Raw genomic sequence first — 19,650 nt, 5'->3', positions numbered from 1 at the left:
AGGAAATAATAACTAATAGCACAAATTAATGAAGTAAAAACAGAGAAAGTTGAAAGTAAGTTTTTTGAAAATATTGATAAACTAAATAAGGAAAAATATTCAAATTGCTAATACATTTATAAAAGATGATATATCATTGCAGACATATTAAAGGCCATAAGGAGCTGTCATGAATAACTTTATGCCAGTGGTTCTCACGTGAGGACAGTTTTCCCACAGGGGATATTTGGCAATATGTGGGTTGCTTTGGTTGCCATAACCAGAAGGAAGTGATAACACTAGCATCTTGTGGATATAGGCTAAGGATATTGCTAAGCATTCTATAATACACACTATTCCCTCCTAACAAAGACCTATCTGGCCCCAATGTCAATAATTTCAACATTGACATGCACTCCCTTTTGTTAGTTCATTAACTTAAATAAAATGATTGAATTCTTTGAAAGTTATAACTTATGAAGTAGACAAGGAATTGAAAAATTTCTATCACCCTGTATCTATTAAGGATATTGAGTTTGTCATAACCTTTTCACAAAGAAAAAATCTCAGGTGGCTTTACCAATGAATTATATCAAATTATATTTTTAAATGAAAAATAAAACCAATCTCAAATAAATAAATCTTTTGGAAATAGAGGATGGAACATATCCCAATTCATTCTATGACACAGCATAATCCTGAAATCAAAATTTTACGAATACATTATCAGAAAATAAAATTAGAGGCTAATATTCCTCATGATCATACATACAAAATTTTAAAACCAAATGTTATCTAATTTCATACATACAAATCTCAGAAACTCAGTATGATATAGGGAATGTCAAAGGGATGCAGGAGCTAATGAAAAGAGATACCAGTGGCCAAAGCTGGTAGATGTTGAACAATTATGTATAGTAGATATTGAATGATAACTCAAATTATATGCATTCCTCAGTCCATACAGATATAAATGAATGGCTGAGGAAATAAATAGAAAAAATAGACCCATTTCCTATATAGAAGAAATCTGGATAATTTATGAGGATATAACACCCTCAAGGAGGTGGAGAATAACTCGCCACATTTTAAGTAAAAATTGACAACAGACATGTGGGAACTTTCTAGGATTGTGTAAATGTTCTTTGTTTTGTTTAGGTGTTAGTTCTCAGGTTTTATGCAATTACCTAAACTCATTGAACTTAACAGTTAAGATATGTAGTTTATTATATAAAAAAATTTTCAATACAAATTAAAAAAATTTTAGAAAAAGTACTATGTAGAAATAGCTTTTATCTCTTCATCATATATATCATCTTCTAGCTGGAGGTTCTGATTTGTATTGGCTTTTCATTTCTGAGGCTCCAAATGTCAAAACTTTTTTTCTCTCAAATAATAAGTAAGTCCAGTTCTTTAGTTCAGGGTTCTGTTAGTTGTTGATTTCCTATAATTACCATTAATGATTAGAGTTGGGCTCTAAAATCCTGTTGTACACCAGGTTTGCCTTTGGCCTGTGTTGCCCAGCCTTTCTGCTTTCTTTCCCCTTATCTCTGTTGCCCAAATTGTTTTCCTAAGTTTTGCACTATTTCCTTTTCTGACCTTCAGTACCTGTGTGAACTTTAAAATACTTCCTTGTGTCTATATATCCCTATCACAAATTGCACTATCTCCACAATGTTCTTCCATGAAGTACGGGAATGATAACGTTGGTTTTGTAATAAATGTTAATATTGCATTCTATAAATTTGACTTAAATTACTTTTATGAAAAGTAAATGAAATATAAGGAGGGTGAGTAAAAAATAGGATTTGAGGCTTTGGTCTTATATTTGAATAGATGCATTTCCTCATCAGCACCTGGTCTTATCTAATCATAAATAATTTTGATAAAACTTAAATCCAATACTTATAATAAATTTCAGGAAAAGGATGTTATCCTTTGTTATAAATTGCATGTTATCAATTGTAACTTACATTCTCTTTTTATATTTACTATTAGTTTTTTTTTTTTTTACTTCTCACAAAAATCGATTCAAGGTAGATAAAACACATAAAAATAAGGCATAAAGCCACAAAAATTCTAGGAGAAGATGTTGGAAAAAGTCTTCAGCCTAGGCAAAGAATTTATGATGACCCCAATGGTCATCACAGCAAGAACAAAAATAAATAAATAAATGGGACTCGATTAAATTAAAAAATCTTTCACACAGCCAAGGAAATAATAAGCAGAACAAGAAGACAACCTATAGAATAGCAGTTCTCAACCTGTGGGTCACGAGCCCCCCCTTTTTTTGTAACCAAAACTTTAATCCGAAGGATTCTCACAAAACATTACAAATGACAGCATTAAAAAAAAAATTGCACAGTAACTCAAAGTTCGGCTCTATAGTGAACCCTTAAACTTGGAGGACATTGGTTTTTGATATATAACTATTACAAAGGAACTTATGAACCTAAAGCAAAGGTAAGCTTTCTTAGAATTTATCAGATTCTTTAGATCTCTGCCCAGGGTGAAAACTAGTTGATTTTTCATAAACCTCTAATTTAGTACAATGATGTAGCTGCTGGCTTGTTTCACAGCAGCTTTATAAAGACTGCTTGTTCAACTAAAGTTGCATACAATATCCCAGACATGGGGGAAAGGTAAATCTTCATTGAATTTTTGCCAGTTTTGTTTCTATGTATTAAAAAAAAAAATCACACTTTAGCTGGGCAGGATTTAGAGGTTTATTATCAGTCTATGCAAAACTAAAATTCAAAGCAAATTCAATTTTGCTTAAGGGAACATTGTAAAGTAACAATTCTTGGCGTTACATGCCTCATATGATCCATTTCAAACCATAGAGAATTATACATTTTGTGTCACTGTTCAAGAGACAAACGAATTTGAGCAACTAAAACATCTTAAAAATGCACCAAGCTTATGAAGTCTCAAACAAAACTTGAAATTTCTGTATATACTCCTGTCAAATGAAGTTATCTCCTGTGCACCACTTCTCTTGCAAACTGATCTTCTATTTCTTTTCATTTGACCTAGATAGGCTTCGAGACCTAGAGAAGGATTGGGAGGGCTTATGATTTCTCTCCCAAGACAGTGATCTCTCTCTTCTCCTATCTCTGGAAAGGGACCTGCTCAGGCTGTGAGAGAAGCTTCTCCTTGGAGATCTGTGACAAGGTGGAGGACTCCTACAATAATCATCTCAAGGGCAATGACCTCAAGAGGGAGGTGGGCCACGATTTCTACTTCTCTTTTCACCATTGGACAGTTCCACTCTCACATGGCAGCCACACAGTGCACAATGTCCTTCCATCTAGCTCTCGGACAGCATCAGCTGCATCTTGAGGATCTTCAACTTCAACAAAAGCAAAGCCTGGAGTGGTTCATAATAGCCCATTCCAATTCAGTCTTATTGCCATTGTTTCCAAGATTATCTACATAAACCTTACAGTCCAACGGACAGGAATCATGATGCATTTCGAAATCTAAAGTGCAGAGGCTCAAGTCCTCACGCTCAGATGGATCATCCTGCTTCTGGCTCCCCTCTAGCCGGACTCCCACACTTGCTCCTTCTTACCCAGCGTCCACGAAATGCCCACGACCCCTTTTTAACAATGAAAATACATTGCGGCATTGGGAAGGTTGAGAACCACTGCTATAGAATGTTTGCAAGCTATATGTCTGGGGAAGGGCTAATAACCAGAATCTGCAAGAACTCAGAAAATCAGCAAGGAAAAAAAAAATCAAACAACTCCATCAAGAAGTGGGCAATAGACATGTTTTCTAATTTATTTTTAAGTTCTAGTTAGACAAAGAGACTACGAAGAAAGTTAATAGGTCTATGTGACATGCAAGATGTTGAAGCAGTAGGCACAGACTGCATACTATGAACCAAAGGGCAATGTTGACAGTAGCCTTAAAGAGTAGACATCACAAGGCTGGGCACCTGTAGCTCAGTGGTTAGGGTGCCAGCCACAGGCACCAGGGCTGGTGGGTTTGAACATGGCCCTGGGCCTGCTTAAACAACAACAAAAAGATAGCTGGATCTTGTGGCGGGTACCTGTAGTCCCAGCTACTGGGGAGGCTGAGGCAAAAGAATAGCTCGAGCCCAAGAGATGGAGGTTGTGTAAGCCATGGCGCCACAGCAATCAGAGTGCCACAACGTGAGATTCTGTCTCAATTAAAAAAAAAATTGATATCACATGATAATGGCAATGTGACATTTGCACCTTAATCGAAAGACGGAGTTAGAGAATGCTGTCAGCTACCAGGAAAAAGAAAAGAGAATTGTTTCCTGCAGAGTGGGTGGATTCATTCTGCTTAAGTGTGCCCTTTTGTTCAGGTGATCACTGTTGCAGCTTTTAGCCCCACAGTGTATATATAACCTTAGGGATATGGGCCAGAGTGTTTGCTACGAGGCTAGGGAAGCCAACTGCAAACACTAGGCCATGATTCTTCAGTCCCTGTTCTTTTGCTTTCCTGGCTTGTTTTTCCTGTCTCTGGGGTTCATTCTGCTCTGCTTTCTTCTTGGAATGTACTCATTACCTTCTTACTGATATTTTATGTGTTTTTACTGCTTAATCATTCTTTACCTAGTACTTTTAAGTACATAGTATATTATCAGTGTCTTATATTATCCTTACTATGAAGAATTAATGATTTACATGGAAGTGTATTTTTCCCACTTGCTTATAGGTTTACTTGACTTTTTTCTTAATATTATAATTCCCATGACACTTGCCAACCTATTTTCATTGAAGTATATGAAAGAGCTAGTAGCATACTTGGCAGCAGTACTCTGAGACACTAATACAAATGTAAACAACGTGCCGGAACATTTGAACAGGCTTTGGCAGCTAAGCTAAACCAATTGAAAGACACAATCTGCTGCTTAAATTTACTAGCAGATGACTAATGGAAAATTACAGAGCCTCACTTCTAACCTTGACATTCTTGAGAGGCTTTAGTTTCACAAGAGATCAAGCATGCATATGTAATAAGTAGAGCACCCAAACAAAAATAAGCCTTGTTAAAAAACATTCATCTGTGAGAAGGTTCAGCTTATTTTGTTTTGCCTACCCTTGGCATCAGAATTTGGTCAGAATAATTACATAGGGGTCATTGTCGCACATATGCCTGGAAAGAGTTATTTGGAAGTTATGAAGACTTATGTTTATGTTTATAATATGTTTCATTATGGAATGAACACTATATAAATTTTACCATCCAATTAACTAGGAGTATAAATATGCATTGTGATGAGTTTCCAGATTTCTTTTATACTCAGAAATTGTAATAAAATTTATCCTGGTGTATATAAGGATATTCTCTTCTTTTTGATCAATTTGGGTTCATTTCTTATTACTTCTGAATTCATTAGCTATTCTGTTGTATCTCTCAATGCTTATGTTCTATATCAGTTTTGGAGGCTTTTGTAATTGTTATTCTAAGGCTTCAAAGTTGGTTTTAAGCATCGTATATATTATCTGTATTTTGAAAAAGATTGACATATCTCTTATATTCTTATAAAATTAGTGTCAGTTTTATTATAGTTCCAGATGTGGTATATTTTTATTTTTAGAGAAAGTATATTGCACCTGTTTCTTTTTCTACTATGTGTTTTCCATATTCTACAGTAATGTACTGATCTACTTACATTAAGGTAATAAAAGTAGTACAGAATTTTACTAAATTTGGAGAAAAGACGCCAATATGAAAGGAGCAGAAATACATTCACCATGTTACTTTTTGTGTAATACCACAGAGAAACCATGGAGTATTAATTATATGCTAATTTATGCTAATATGTAGATTACCTATATGTAATTTTGAACATAGTGTAAAGATTATTGTTAGTTACAGTATCTAAAAATGGACAGCTTGAATATAGTCAAATAACCAGAAAAATCCTGAAGCTTTCATCTTAAAAATATTATGACCAGCTGCCAACAGATAATATGATATGTAATTGTTTTCATACTTAATTATATCATTATAATATATAATGATGATTTAAGATAATTTTTTTACTCTGAGCACAAATCATCCCAAATTTCCATTAATATGTTTTTCATACTGTGACCTCAGATAGACTCTAGATGAGAAATTATAATACTTTCAACTACTCCCCCAATTAATATTTTCTCACATGATAATAAATATAAATATGAATTTTGTTTTGAAAAAATACCTCAGGAGACAATTTTTGATCACTGTGGTGGTTGTAGATCTGTAAAATTGTTAATGAGATATGTGAAAGAATGTGAAGGCATTCTTTCAAAGTGAAAATGTCAGCCTGCATAAACACTTCTCTGCCTGATCTGCAAAGTCAAAGTTTTGAATTCAAAGCCTCTTCATATTTTTTTTTAGTAGATGTCCTTCTATCATTTAAACATTTTTTGCATGTTGAATTCAGAACATACCTATTATGTGTAAATACAAAAAGCAGGAGACTTAAAATTAATGTTTATCAGCAAGTGTGACCAGTAGGCTTATGTTAGATCATACTGCCTGAAATATCATAGGAAAACAATAAGTAGTTGTTGAATAAATAAATGAATCTCAGAAAAAGAATACTACCTCTGTTTCAGAGGCAGAGAAAAGCAGCAGTATTTCCTTTCCTTATTTGTAACACCCAACATCTGGTAAACCTTTTTCCTCCTCCATTTCCTCCACCCCCTAGTGGAAAGGGACTGTTTACTGTAAGAACATAGATTCTAAGAATAAAAATTCATGTGATTATGATTTACCTCCTTAGTGTTCTACTGCTGTCTCCATCTATGTACTTCCATACTACCATTCCCTTCTCCCTAATGCCTCCAAAGGGGAAAAGAGTATTTTGTTTCACTACAGCACTTAGATCTATGATATTTTTATTATAGCAAGGTAATATGGTGTATTTCAGCTTAATAAATGTTGTTTTTTGAGCTAGTGTCCAGAATAACTAGGTGAAATTGAATTGATTGGTGTAATGAATGGAATTGGCACTGGGAAATTTGCAGAAACCACCAAAATTATTATATAAATTACAAAATTGTACACAATACAGTGAAGACCAAAATAGGCTCCAGATACAGAAGATGTTGTAACTTAATTAACAAGCAATAAGATTAAATGTCATTTTTAAATAAATAATACTATTAATACAATAGCAGTATCACATGTACTAATAGCTCTGTTCATAGTGGGATCATGTATTCTAATTCAGTATAATCACTCTCTCTACTGTTCTCTGTGTTTCTCTCTCTCTCACTCATTCTCACACACATATATGATCCTGGACACCCCCCACTGGTATGCGAGCTATAATATGGGTACAAGAATTACAGTGTATTAGTGCTTATAAGCTTCTGTTTGAGCATAAGGGTCAAACTAATCCAGATTTAAATTCTGGCTACAATCACTAGATGTAATGTTGAGTAGATAAATTAACCTTTGAATCTCAGGTTTTTCATCTCTAGAGTGGGGGATAAAGCTTACCCATTGTCTAAAATCAAATATTATACATGACTCAATCTGTATAAAGTCTGACGCAGCAGTTGTCATTATTGAGTATTAAGTCATTAGTTCTCCAAATTCCCCCAATAACTTTTGTGTTCTTTATACTTACAAATTTGCATACAACATGAACTAGTAATGTGTAAATTTTAATGATAAAAGAACTATTTCTGAAAAAAAATGATGTAAGAATATAGGGGTTTTCATTTTTGAGTATGGCTAAGTTGTGTTTACATACTTGTATGCAATTATTTTTAAGTAGTCCAGAAATAACCACAAAAAAAGAGTAAAGGTATACTTTGGGGAATCACTTTCTACAGGTACATACCAATGTGGAGTTTCAAGATTATTATGATTTCTGAACACTCCCCATCTCAATTCAGCCTACAACATAGAGTACAAGAATTGTAGTGTATTGCTGGTGATGAACTTCTGTTTGAGGTTATGAGCAAACTGATCCAGATTGAAATTCTGGCTGTAATCACCAGATGTGACCTCAAGCAGATAAATTACTTTTTGAATCTCACTTTTTTTCATCTAATAGTGGGAGGGGAGCTTACCTTTCGTCTAAAATAAATTATTATATATAAACCACTTTATATAATGTCTGATGCAGCAGTCATGGTTGTTAAGGATGCCCACTATGTTTGTAATATTTTGACCATGTTAAACCTAAAATCATCATAAACCTAAAATTGTGGTAAAAGTAAACTAAATTTCTCCTTTAGATACTTGTTTGAGGATAAAGAAAGTAAACACTGATTTGAAAATCAAAGTGAAAGGTCTCAGGAAACATCCTTGGTGCCTAGTTGAAAATATTTGGAGAGTAGGGAGGTCAAACGTCATTTACCTGGAAGGCTCAGGAACTTTTCCTAAATTAAACAAAGTACATAAATTTCATTGCACTTTGGACTCTGTTAGTTTTGGAAATAAAATGACATGCAATTTAAGGCCGTCCAAATTCCCCAGTTACTTTTGTTTTCTATATACCTATAAATTTGTATACAACTTTAACTAACAATGTGTAAATTTTAATAATATAAGGACTATTTCTGAAAAAGTAATGTAAGAATATAGGGGTTTCCATTTATTAGTATGGATAAGTTGCATTTGCATACTTGTGTGCAATTATTTTCAGATATTCCAGAAATAACTACAAAAAAACAATGAAAGTATACTTTGGGGAATTACTTTAACAGGTAAATACCACTCACAGGGTTCAGAGATCCTTATGCACATTACATATACATATAAATTACACATACATATGCACATTACACAAACACGAACAGAGACACAAACGCACAGTTTTAAAATTTCAGGGTGTATTCTGGAGGTTTACAAAAGACAGAAGTTAAATGATGCATAAGTGAACCAAAGTTTCATTAGGATACTTCTCTTATCAACTAGTTAATTTATCATATGTTCTCTACCTTCCTGCATTATCCAAAGGCTTAAAGAACTAAATTTCAAAGTTATAATTTTTCATATTTTATGTATCATTTCTATTATATTATGGCTCTTAAACAATCTATTCAAAAATATAGTAAATGGTCAATATATTTTAATCATAAAACTTGGATTAAAATTAGCATATTATATATGAAATGTTATACAGAAAAAGAATTACTTTCTATGTTGCCACAGACTACGTCAGCTGTGGCTATTGTCACTATTAGTTTTCTTCAGAATATTCTGGATTATCTTACAATGATATGCTTACACAGGGATATGGATGTTATATACTTAAAGAGTGCATGTTCACTAAGGGAATGTTATGGTAAATTTTTAGTTCTCTAGCATAAACCTTGTAATATTTTACTTTCTGTGTGTGGCTAATATAGAAATATATTTTAAATGAGATAAAACAAAGATGATACTGTGTCCTAGCACTGAAAGTTATCATTGTCCAATGGATGTTGAATGATCTATGAGGACGTCATCATCATTCTGCATTGATTCTATGAGATTGATTTGTTTTAATGTCTTTGAGAATGGCCTTATTTTAGCACTTAGATACATGATGTTTTTATTATAGCAAAGTAATAAGATGCATTTCAGCTTAATAAATGTTGGCTTGGAGTTAGTGCCCAGAATAATTAGATGAAATTGAATATTTAGTATGAGTATTTTAGCATATTTTATTTAATATGACTATTCATATTGAATTAATAAGTACTTATTATCCAATACTTTAATGTTTTTTTCTCTTTGATTCATTCATTATTCTCATTTTAGATTTAATTTTTTTCATGTTAAAGAAAACTCAATATGGCTTACTAATGACTGTACAAATTGAATTAGCACAGTGACCAAAATGTCATAGAAATTTGGTCAAGAATGTCATAGCATTCCTAAAGTAATGGGTAGTTTATGAGCTGTTTCTTTCTGAAAAGACAAATAGGAATACAGAGGTATAGTTTGTAAATTTGATCTCAGTATAATAGTCAATGGAGGATTTTTTTATGTTGTGGAGTAATATTCTTCCAGACAATGCTATATCAAATAGACCTCAAAAATTACTGCTTCATCTCTAGGCATCCATGAGACAGCACTGCAATGGTGAAGTGTCCTTTATCTTCACTGTCTAAAGTGATAGCTACTAGCTACATAGGGCTGTCAAGCACTTAACATGTGGCTAGTGAGACAGTAAAACTGAATTTTTAATTTTATTTAACTTTAGTTTACTTAAATTTAAATTTAAACAGTCGCTTGTGTTTAAATATAGTGGCTACGCTATTGAGAGAACAGAAACATTTTCTCTTTTCTTTGATATTCAATGGTATTCATCTCAGGAGAGATGTTTATATAGTTACAACCTGATATTTACTCTGATAAGTGGTATTATTGAGGTTCATTTTTTTTCAAGCAACAGAGGTCAACTTTATTTTAAATTAAGGGAAGGGATTATTGAAAGGGTCTTGAAAGAAGAGTTGCTTAACCATCCTTCAGAAAAACAGGCATAACGTGAGTCCAAGGACCTCAGTATCAGGAGCTTGATGTTTTTTGAAGGGCTACTATCAAGTGACTAGATTCTAATAATCATTGGAAAGAATCTTATACTCTTCATGCATTAGATGTCTCCAGCTGGATCAATATCCTATGATGATGGTAGAGGTAGATAGGAAATTATATTGGTATTGGCAAAGCCACTGAAAATATCCGTGTGTGCTGGGTAAGTTGGTCAAAGTTGGCCAAATGCTAACTTGGACTGATATTTAGAAGATTAGAATGGCCTGTCATAGGATAATATTTACCATGATTAAAGCATAGTGTGTCACAGATTTCCTAGAATCTTCCCTTGATACTCAAAGTATGTTTCATAGTGTATAAACATTGCCATTTTTGGAACTTGTTAGCAATACAGAATCAGACTCCAACCTAGACCTACTGAGTCAGGATATGCATTTTAACACATTCTGTTTGTATGCACCTTAAAGGCTGAGGAGCACTAGTACAGATCACATAAAATTTGTCTTAGTTAACCTAATGACAGTTTTATGTGATAATTTTATTCTTAGTATTATATAACTTGTATTTTCCTTATACTTTTATTCAAGTGTGAAATAGAATTTAGTTTCCTGAAAAATATTAATTATGCTAAATTATAATGTATCCATTGGTTTATAACTTGACCTAACTCATTTTCCCCTTAGACTAGTCATTATTATCTAGTATTAAAAATATAAGGCTGAGAGGGCTAGGGCACAAGATGGCTAACTGGAGCCAGCTTTCCACAGAGGCTCTCATCCAGAAGGAGAGTTAAAAGACAGAAGTTTAGCAAGTGGGCTGATGGTTTGGAACTGAGCCAAGAGAGAGGGTTAAAGAACACACATCAACCCTGCTGAGCTGAGACTTCAACCCAGAGTTACTGATTCAATAAGATTGGACAGAGACCAGCTTTAAACAAGACAGAAACAATTAGCCCCACCACACTAAGCAGGTCCCCGGTGTCTCAGGCCATAGCACTGTATGAGTCCTTTACAGAGCTCTAGGGGAAAAGGTACAGACACCAATCCCAGCTCTTGGACAAAGGGCTGATTAATCCCTACTCCAGGAGCCCCCACCCCAACTTCACCTTATCTGCTCATCTAGCCAAATGGTATAAAATAATGATGGGGCAGAATCAGTGGAAAAATTCTGGCAACATGAATAATCAGAGTAGATCAACTCCACCAGGGAACGACATGGCGGACACACCAGAAGATCCCATTCATAAACAAATTGCTGAGATGTCAAAAGTTGAATTCAAAATTTGGATTGCAAATAAGATTAATAGGATGGAGATAAAGTTGGAATTAGAAATTCAAGGAGCATTTCAAAAGTTGTCTCAAGAATTTAATGCATTCAAAGACAAAATCACCAAAGATTTTGACACATTGAGACAAGATCTGAGAAATACAATAGAATCCCTTAGTAATAGAATGGAGCAGGCAGAAGAAAGGATTTCTGACATTGAAGGCAAAGCTTTTGAATGCTCCCAAACGCTCAAAGAGGAAGAGAAGTGGAGAGCAAAAATGGATCATTCTCTCAGAGAGCTCTGTGATAATTCAAAGAAAACTAATACTCACCTTATAGGAATTCCTGAAGGTGATGAGGCAGCTTTGAAAGGCCCAGATGCTCTACTCCAGGCATCCTTAAACTATGGTCTGTGGGCCATATGCGGCCAGCCTAGGACATTTATCTGGCCTGCTGGGTGTTTTTGCCATTGCCTGTCCTGCTTAATAGCCAACTCATCCCGAGGCCCACAGTCTGGCCCTCCAACGGTCTGAGGAACAGTAAACTGGCCCCCTGTTTAACAAGTTTGAGGACCCCTGCTCTACTCCCTGAGATAACCAAAGAGAAATTCCCAGACATGCCAACAGATTCTGAAATTCAGATAGCAGACAATTTCAGAACCCCAGCCTGACTCAACCTGAATAAGACATCTCCCAGACACATTATAATTAACTTTGCCAAAGTTAATATGAAGGAGAAAATTCTGAAAGCAGCCAGATGTAAGAAAACCATAACCTACAAGGGGAAGAATTTTAGAATGACTGAAGATCTCTCTGCTGAAACCTTTCAAGCTAGAAGAGAGTGGTCATAGACTTTTAATCTCCTAAAAAAAATAATTTTCAACTCAGGGTCCTGATCCAGCTAAACTGAGTTTCATTTATGATGGAGAAATTTCTTTAATGACATTCACATGTTGAAGAAAATTGCCATAACTAAACCAGCTCTCCAGGATATTCTCAGACTTATCCTCCATAATGAGCAGCACAATTCTTTACCACCAAAGTAAACTCATTCAGAAATTTTTGATCAAATTCCAACTTCCATAGTGGCAAAAGGATTAACAATGTCCACTGGACTTTCAAAAAACTTGATACCCAAAATTTTAACAGGTTTATCAATACTCTCAATTAATGTGAATGGTTTAAATTAAATTGTCCTCTATAGAGGCACAGGTTGGCTGACTGGATAGAAAAACTCAGTAAAGATATCTGCTGCATACAAGAATCTCATCTTACCTTCAAAGATAAGTATAGACTCATGGTGAGGGGATGGTCATCTATATTTCAGGCAAATGGAAATCAGAAAAAAGCAGGTGTTGCACTTTTATTCACAGATACAATAGGCTTTAAACCAACAAAGGTAAGGAAAGATAAGGATGGTTACTTCATATTTGTTAAGGGTAATACTCAACATGATTAAATTTTAAATATAAACATTTATGTACCCAACCAGAATGCACCTCAATTTATAAGAGAACCTCTAATAGACATGAGCAACTTGATTTCCTCCAGCACCATAATAGTTGGAGATTTTAATACTCCTTTGGCAATGTTCGATAGATCCTCCAATAAGAAACTCAGCGAAGAAATTTTATTTATTTTATTTTATTTTATTATTTATTTATGTATTTTTTTGAGACAGAGCCTCGAGCTGTCACCCTGGGTAGGGTGCCATGGTATCACAGCTCACAGCAACCTCCAACTCTTGGACTTTTGAAATAATAATACTTCATTTTATATGGAATCAGAAAAAACCTTGAATAGCCAAGATACTACTCAGAAATAAAAACAAAGCCGGAGGAATCACGCTACCAGATATCAGATTATGCTATAAATTGATAGTGATCAAAACTGCATGATACTGGCACAAAAATGAAGAGGTAGATGCATCAAACAGAATAGAGAACCAAGAGATGAACCCAGCTACTTGCCATTATTTGATTTTCAAAAAGCCAATTAAAAACATTCAGCTGGGAAAAGATTCCCTATTTAACAAATGGTGCTGGGTGAACTGGCGGGTGACCTGTAGAAAACTGAAACTGGACCCACACATTTTACCATTACCTAAGACAGATGGTCACTGGTTTAAAGATTTAAACTTAAGACACGAAAGTATAAAAATACTAGAAGAAAGTGCAGGGAAAACACTTGAAGAAATCGGCCTGGGCAAATATTTTATGAGGAAGACCCTCCTGGGCAATTGAAGCAAGACCAAAAATACATTACTGGGATTTGGTCAAAAAGCTTCTGCACAGCCAAGAACACAGTAAGTAAAGCAAGCAGACAGCTCTCAGAATTGGAGAAGATATTTGCAGGCTATGTCTCTGACAAAGGTTTGTTTTGTTTTGTTTTGTTTGTTTGTTTTTTGGCCAGGGCTGGGTTTGAACCCCCCACCTCCTGCATATGGGACCAGTACCCTATCCTTTTGAGCCACAGGTGCTGCCCTCCGACAAAGGTTTAATAACCAGAATCCACAGGGAACTCAAACGTATTAGCAAGAAAAGAACAAGTGATCCCATCTAAGGGTGGGCAAGGGACTTGAAGAGAAACTTCTCTGAAGAAGATAGGCACACTGCCTATAGACACATGAAAAAATGCTCATCATCCTTAATCATAAGAGAAATGCAAATCAAAACTACTTTGAGATATCATTTAACTCCAGTAAGATTAGCCCACATCACAAAATCCCCAAACCAGAGATGTTGGCATGGATGTGGAGAAAACGGAACACTTCTGCACTGCTGGCGGGAATGCAAACTAATACATTCTTTCTGGAAATCACTTAGAGATCTAAGAATAGACCTCCCATTCGATCCTTCAATTCCTCTAGTAGGTCTGTATCCAGAAGACTAAAAATCACTTTATAAAAAATATATTTGCACCAGGATGTTTATTGTAGCCCAATTCATAATTGCTAAGTCATGGAAGAAGCCCAAGTGCCCATCAACTGATGAATGGATTAATAAATTGTGGTATATGTATAGCATGGAATATTATGCAGCCTTTAAAAAAGATGGAAACTTTACCTCTTTCATGTTGACATAGATGGAGCTGGAACTTATTTTTCTTAGTAAAGTATCTCAAGAATGGAAGAAAAAGTATCCAATGTATTCAGCCCTAATATGGAACCAATTTATAGCTTTCATATGAAAGCTATAACCCAACTATAGCCCCAAAAGAAGGCAAAAGAGGAGAAGGAGGGGAGGGGAGAGGGGAGGATGGGTGGAGGGAGGGTAATTGATGAGAACACACCTATGGTACATTTTACAAGGGTACATGTTAAATTTAGTAAGTGTAGAGTATAAATGTCTTAAGAACTAAGAAAATGCCATGAAGGCTATATTAACCAGTTTGATGAAAATATTTCAAATTTATATAAAACCAGCACACTGTACCCCATGATTGCATTAATGTACACATTTATTATTTAATAAAAAAAAGAAAGAAAAAAATATAAGGCAGAAATTGAAGAATAATGAAATTTACAACTGATATGCCATATTTTTATATGAAGGCAAAGTATACTTCAAATAATTCTCATAAAGCAAAAAAGTAGAAATTAATAAAGAGGAAAATTTTTATTTCAAAATATTACTTTAAATCTTTAAAAATGCACTGAATTTGTCTATAGGCAATATACATACATTTCTCTGATAGTAAGAAAGTTATCTCTTTGAAAACTACTAGAAGTTCTTAAACTCATGTGTTTTAAAGAAAATACATAATTTTAAAGAAATTAACTTTGGATGTTGAATGTTTCTTCTACTTTTAAAGTACATATCAGAAATTACTTGCTTATATCAGTATAGTAAAACTCTCTGTAGAAGAACTCCACTTGGAGCATTTGAGATATGTTTGCATCTGACATGTGAAAACTTAGCACATAATTGATATTTATAGAAACCAGTCTAATAAATACTCAAAGAAATTGTGTAGTTGAAAATCTATTGTAAATCTGCTAAAAAATTAAAATTTCAAAAGTCATTAGAGAACTAGCTCTAGTATGTTAATGTATATTTTTAGAAAATTATACATTTAGGGTAACTAGTTAATTAAAATATATTTTTAGAATTACTGATTCTTTATTCCCAATTGTCATTAAAGCCACAAAATTTAGAGAATTCTTGCAAAGGAAGACCAACCATGTAGTGTGACTTAAGTTCACCTTTACTTGAGTATCATTGTCTGTGAAATTGTAAAGGACTGCTTTATACTGCGATTCAACTTTTAGGTAATTTGAAAGACTATTTTAAAGGTAATTACTAATAACTTTTAGAATTACTGATGAGAACTAAGGTGAATAATTCACAAACACGTTTAGTGGATTGTTTTAGACATTGAAAAAAATAAATAAAAATAAATCGTATTTTTAGTTTTTATTCTGTGTTGCAAATTACTTTTCTAGTTTCTACTATTTTGCTGGGTTCTTTTCTGTTCAATATCCTAAAAGATACTATAGCTTCTTTTGTTGATCATTGGAAATTGAGTTAGTTTCTTTCAAATTCCATTTATTTAATCATATTTGTCCTCTCTCTGTCTTCTTTTTTTCTCCCCTAGTTTGAAATATTTCTTACGATTGCTGGATTACTTCCATGTATTTATTTGTTGGTGGAGGCTTCTGGAGGTTAATTATGGAAAGTCTATTCTAATTTTTTCTGGTTCAACATCATTGTTTGTATAAATTGAGACTTTTAAACACCACTTAGTAGGAATGTATGAAAAATCTTCTTATATGTAATAGAAACAAGGAAAAAAGTGAAAATGGCACCAATCATCTTTATGTGGTCCCAAGGCAGAAAAGTTTCAGGATTTTTTATTGATATTTCTGTCAGTAGGTAATTACCTTTACTGGTCCAAGATTTAGGTGTACTGAGTCCCTTTTTTTTTTTTTTTTTTTTAACTTTCTTTGCTTGTATGAAAGGAAAAGTTACTGAACTTTGCTCCTTCAGGATTACTGAGTTACTTGGTGGCTTGCCTTCCAAGTCACAAGATATTTGCAGGCTTGCCAGGAGAATGTCTTGTTCTCAGTAATTCTTCAGATGAGTTATGATATTAGTGACTGTTGTAGTAAGTGTGATATTTAATCCTCTATAGCAGGTGTCCTCAAACTACTGCCTGCGGGCCACATGCAGCCTGCCTAGGACATTTATCCAGCCTGCTAGGTGTTTTTGCTGCTGCTGCCTGTCCTTCTTAGCAGCTGACTTGTCCTGGAGCCCACAATTTGGCCCTCCAATGGTCTGAGGGACAGTGAACTGGCCCCCTGTTTGGAAAGTTTGAGGACCCCTGCTCTGTAGGTTATAGTTGGTTCTCAAATCACCATTTGCTATGTTGTTTAAGTGTTTATACCCCTTCAAAATTTATGTTGAAACTTAATCCCCAGTGCAACAGTATTGAGAGGAGAGGTCTTTAGGTATTGTTTAGGCCACCAGGGCAGAGACCTCATGGGATTAGTTTCCTTCTGAAACGGCTTAAGAGACCAAGTTTGTCCCTTTTGTCCCTTCTACCATATGAGGGAACAGCACTCATCCCCTCCAGAGGCCTCTGTAATAAGGTCACGTCTCAGAAGCTCTGAGTGAGCCTGTACTAGGCATTAAATCTGCTGGTGACTTGGTCTTGGACTTCGTAGTCTCCAGAACTGTGAGGAATAAATTTCTATTATTTAAAAATCACTCAATCTGTGGTATTGTGTTAGAGGACCATGAGTGTACTGAGCTACCATCTAAACAAATAGAATATGGATTATAGCGGACGCATCTTTTTCTTTCTCAGTTGATGCATGTTGCCCAGCTCTGATCCATCAAAGCAAGTCTGATTTATTTTTTGTATTATAAAGGAGAAAGTTTATCTTTAATGGATATGTTATTTTGTATATCTTAAGAAAAAAACATTTTATTGAAATGGAAATCACAACATCTATCAGCAAATGATGATCAGAACAATATTTTCTGACATACTTTTGGTCATAAAACAATTTTATGATCTAAATATCAACAGTAGCATATTCAGTGTATCTTTTTCAAAGAAGAAAAAAATCAAACAGTAATATTTATTATCGAATAATTTCCAAAACACAGAATATATTTTTCCATTTGTCTAAACACATTTAGATATTCACAAATAAAATTTTAAGGAATAGTTTTCTGTAGAATCAGTTTCTATGATCATATGCAACTTAAGTACTTGATAATTAAACCAGAATTACCATCAAGTTTCTATGTAACTTTTTTAACAAGATGTAACTCATAACTATTTCTGAAGAAAAAATTCTAAAGTACCAAAAATGGCATACAGCCTATTTTTGCATAATAAACTATAATTGTGATGTTTTTGTTTTAATGAAATATAGATAGCATGAAGAAGAAAACATCAAACAAGAGAGAAAATAGTCAAGACAAAAGTCTTACTAAATTTCTTAGTAGTGGACTACCTGTGTCTTATATGACAAGGGTATCTAAGCCTCATTCTATCATCCCCATCTCTAGTCACTTTTTAAGAGAGAGAAGCAGATATAGAGGCAGGAAGGTGAAAGACCTACTATTTTGTCCAAATGAGAAATTATAACTTAAAAGATCCCTTGAAAGTATTGACTCTAAGTTGAAGTGAAATTGAGTATTACCGTGATTTAGCTTATATTTTCTCATGCTCAGAAGTGGGTCAGGACCTAGAGTAAGTCCATATTGATTGCTTGCATTCATTCATTCATTAAACAAATGTCTTTTGAGTGTTTTTTGCATGCTAGGCATTATTCTAAGCACTAGGAATATAAAAATAAGCAAAAGAGGTCCTTGTCTTCATGGAGTTTACATGTAGGAAAGTGGGGAAAACTGATAAAAAACCAACATAGAACATTGTACTAAAATGCCAAATGCTGGTGAGTGCAATAAAGAGTTATAAACTATGGCAAAAGGTAAAAGAATGATATTTTATACTGACCTTTCTAAGAGGTTGGTGTTTCAATGGAATCTAATTAAAGGTAGGGAGGAGGCCTGTGATTATCTGGAGAAAAACTTCTGATCAATAGATAGCAATGCCCCTGAGGTAGGAGAATGGAAGGCATTTTCTAGCTGGGGACTCATGAGTGAACGGGGCCTCTATGCTTGGTGAAAACTGAGCAAGGGGGAGAGTAATTAGAACCGAGGTCAAAGAAAGCCTTGCTGTCATTCGCTCAGTTTAATGGGAAGCCATTAAAGTTTAGGAGTGGGGAAGTGATATGATCTGATGAACATTTTAAAAGAATCACTGTGGTTGTTTAATGACAAATAGGTTGTGGGATATAGTGAGAACAGAAAAAGGTTGTCCAGTTTGAAAGTTTGGAAGTAGACTGGGGAAGAGATGATAGTTTGTATTAGAGTGGTGGTAATGAGGGTGGTGATAAATGAGCAAATTGGAGATGCATATAAAAAGTAGTCAATATTTGTTGATAGATCAAGTATGAAGTGTGGGAAAGAGAGGAAGAAGTCAAGGATGATTTTAGTGCAGGGTTTTTCAACCTTTTCTTATCTTGCAACACACTTGAACCTATAATTAAACATCCACGGCACATCTAATTTATGTTGATCACAAAAAAGATAAAAAAGAATATAATTACTATGCTTTGAACGTCTTTCAAAAATAATTTAATTAATGATCTTTAAAAATATTTGCGGCACACCCGAAGTCCTCTCATGGCACCAGTAGAAAATCTACTGCTCTGGTACATCTCATTCTCTCAACTCTCTTCTTTGTTTAGTTTTCCATCCTCCTTGTCAGTTTTTCCCCAATTCCTCCTCTCTTTTTTTCTTACTTTTTCTATCATATATACCACTTCTTGTTTTTTTAGCTCACTCTTCGCTTTCCTCTTCTCCTCTGGCTTTTTAAAATCTTCCTTTCCCGCTCCTTTCCTTTCTCATTTTCTTTTCTC

The 19,650-nt window shown here is 34.3% G+C and overlaps 1 pseudogene; it reads right to left on the bottom strand.

The window, feature by feature from the left end:
- Positions 1 to 2,992: 2,992 nt before the first annotated feature.
- Positions 2,993 to 3,453, bottom strand: LOC100942346 (annotated as a pseudogene).
- Between the last annotated feature and the right edge of the window lie 16,197 nt (positions 3,454 to 19,650).

This window comes from Otolemur garnettii, unplaced genomic scaffold (genome assembly GCF_000181295.1).
Source record: "Otolemur garnettii isolate 467f Iridium unplaced genomic scaffold, OtoGar3 scaffold00005, whole genome shotgun sequence".
Classification (NCBI taxonomy): domain Eukaryota; kingdom Metazoa; phylum Chordata; class Mammalia; order Primates; family Galagidae; genus Otolemur; species Otolemur garnettii.
Note: the sequence above shows the minus strand (reverse complement) of the source record. Positions and strands in the feature narration are given on the sequence as shown.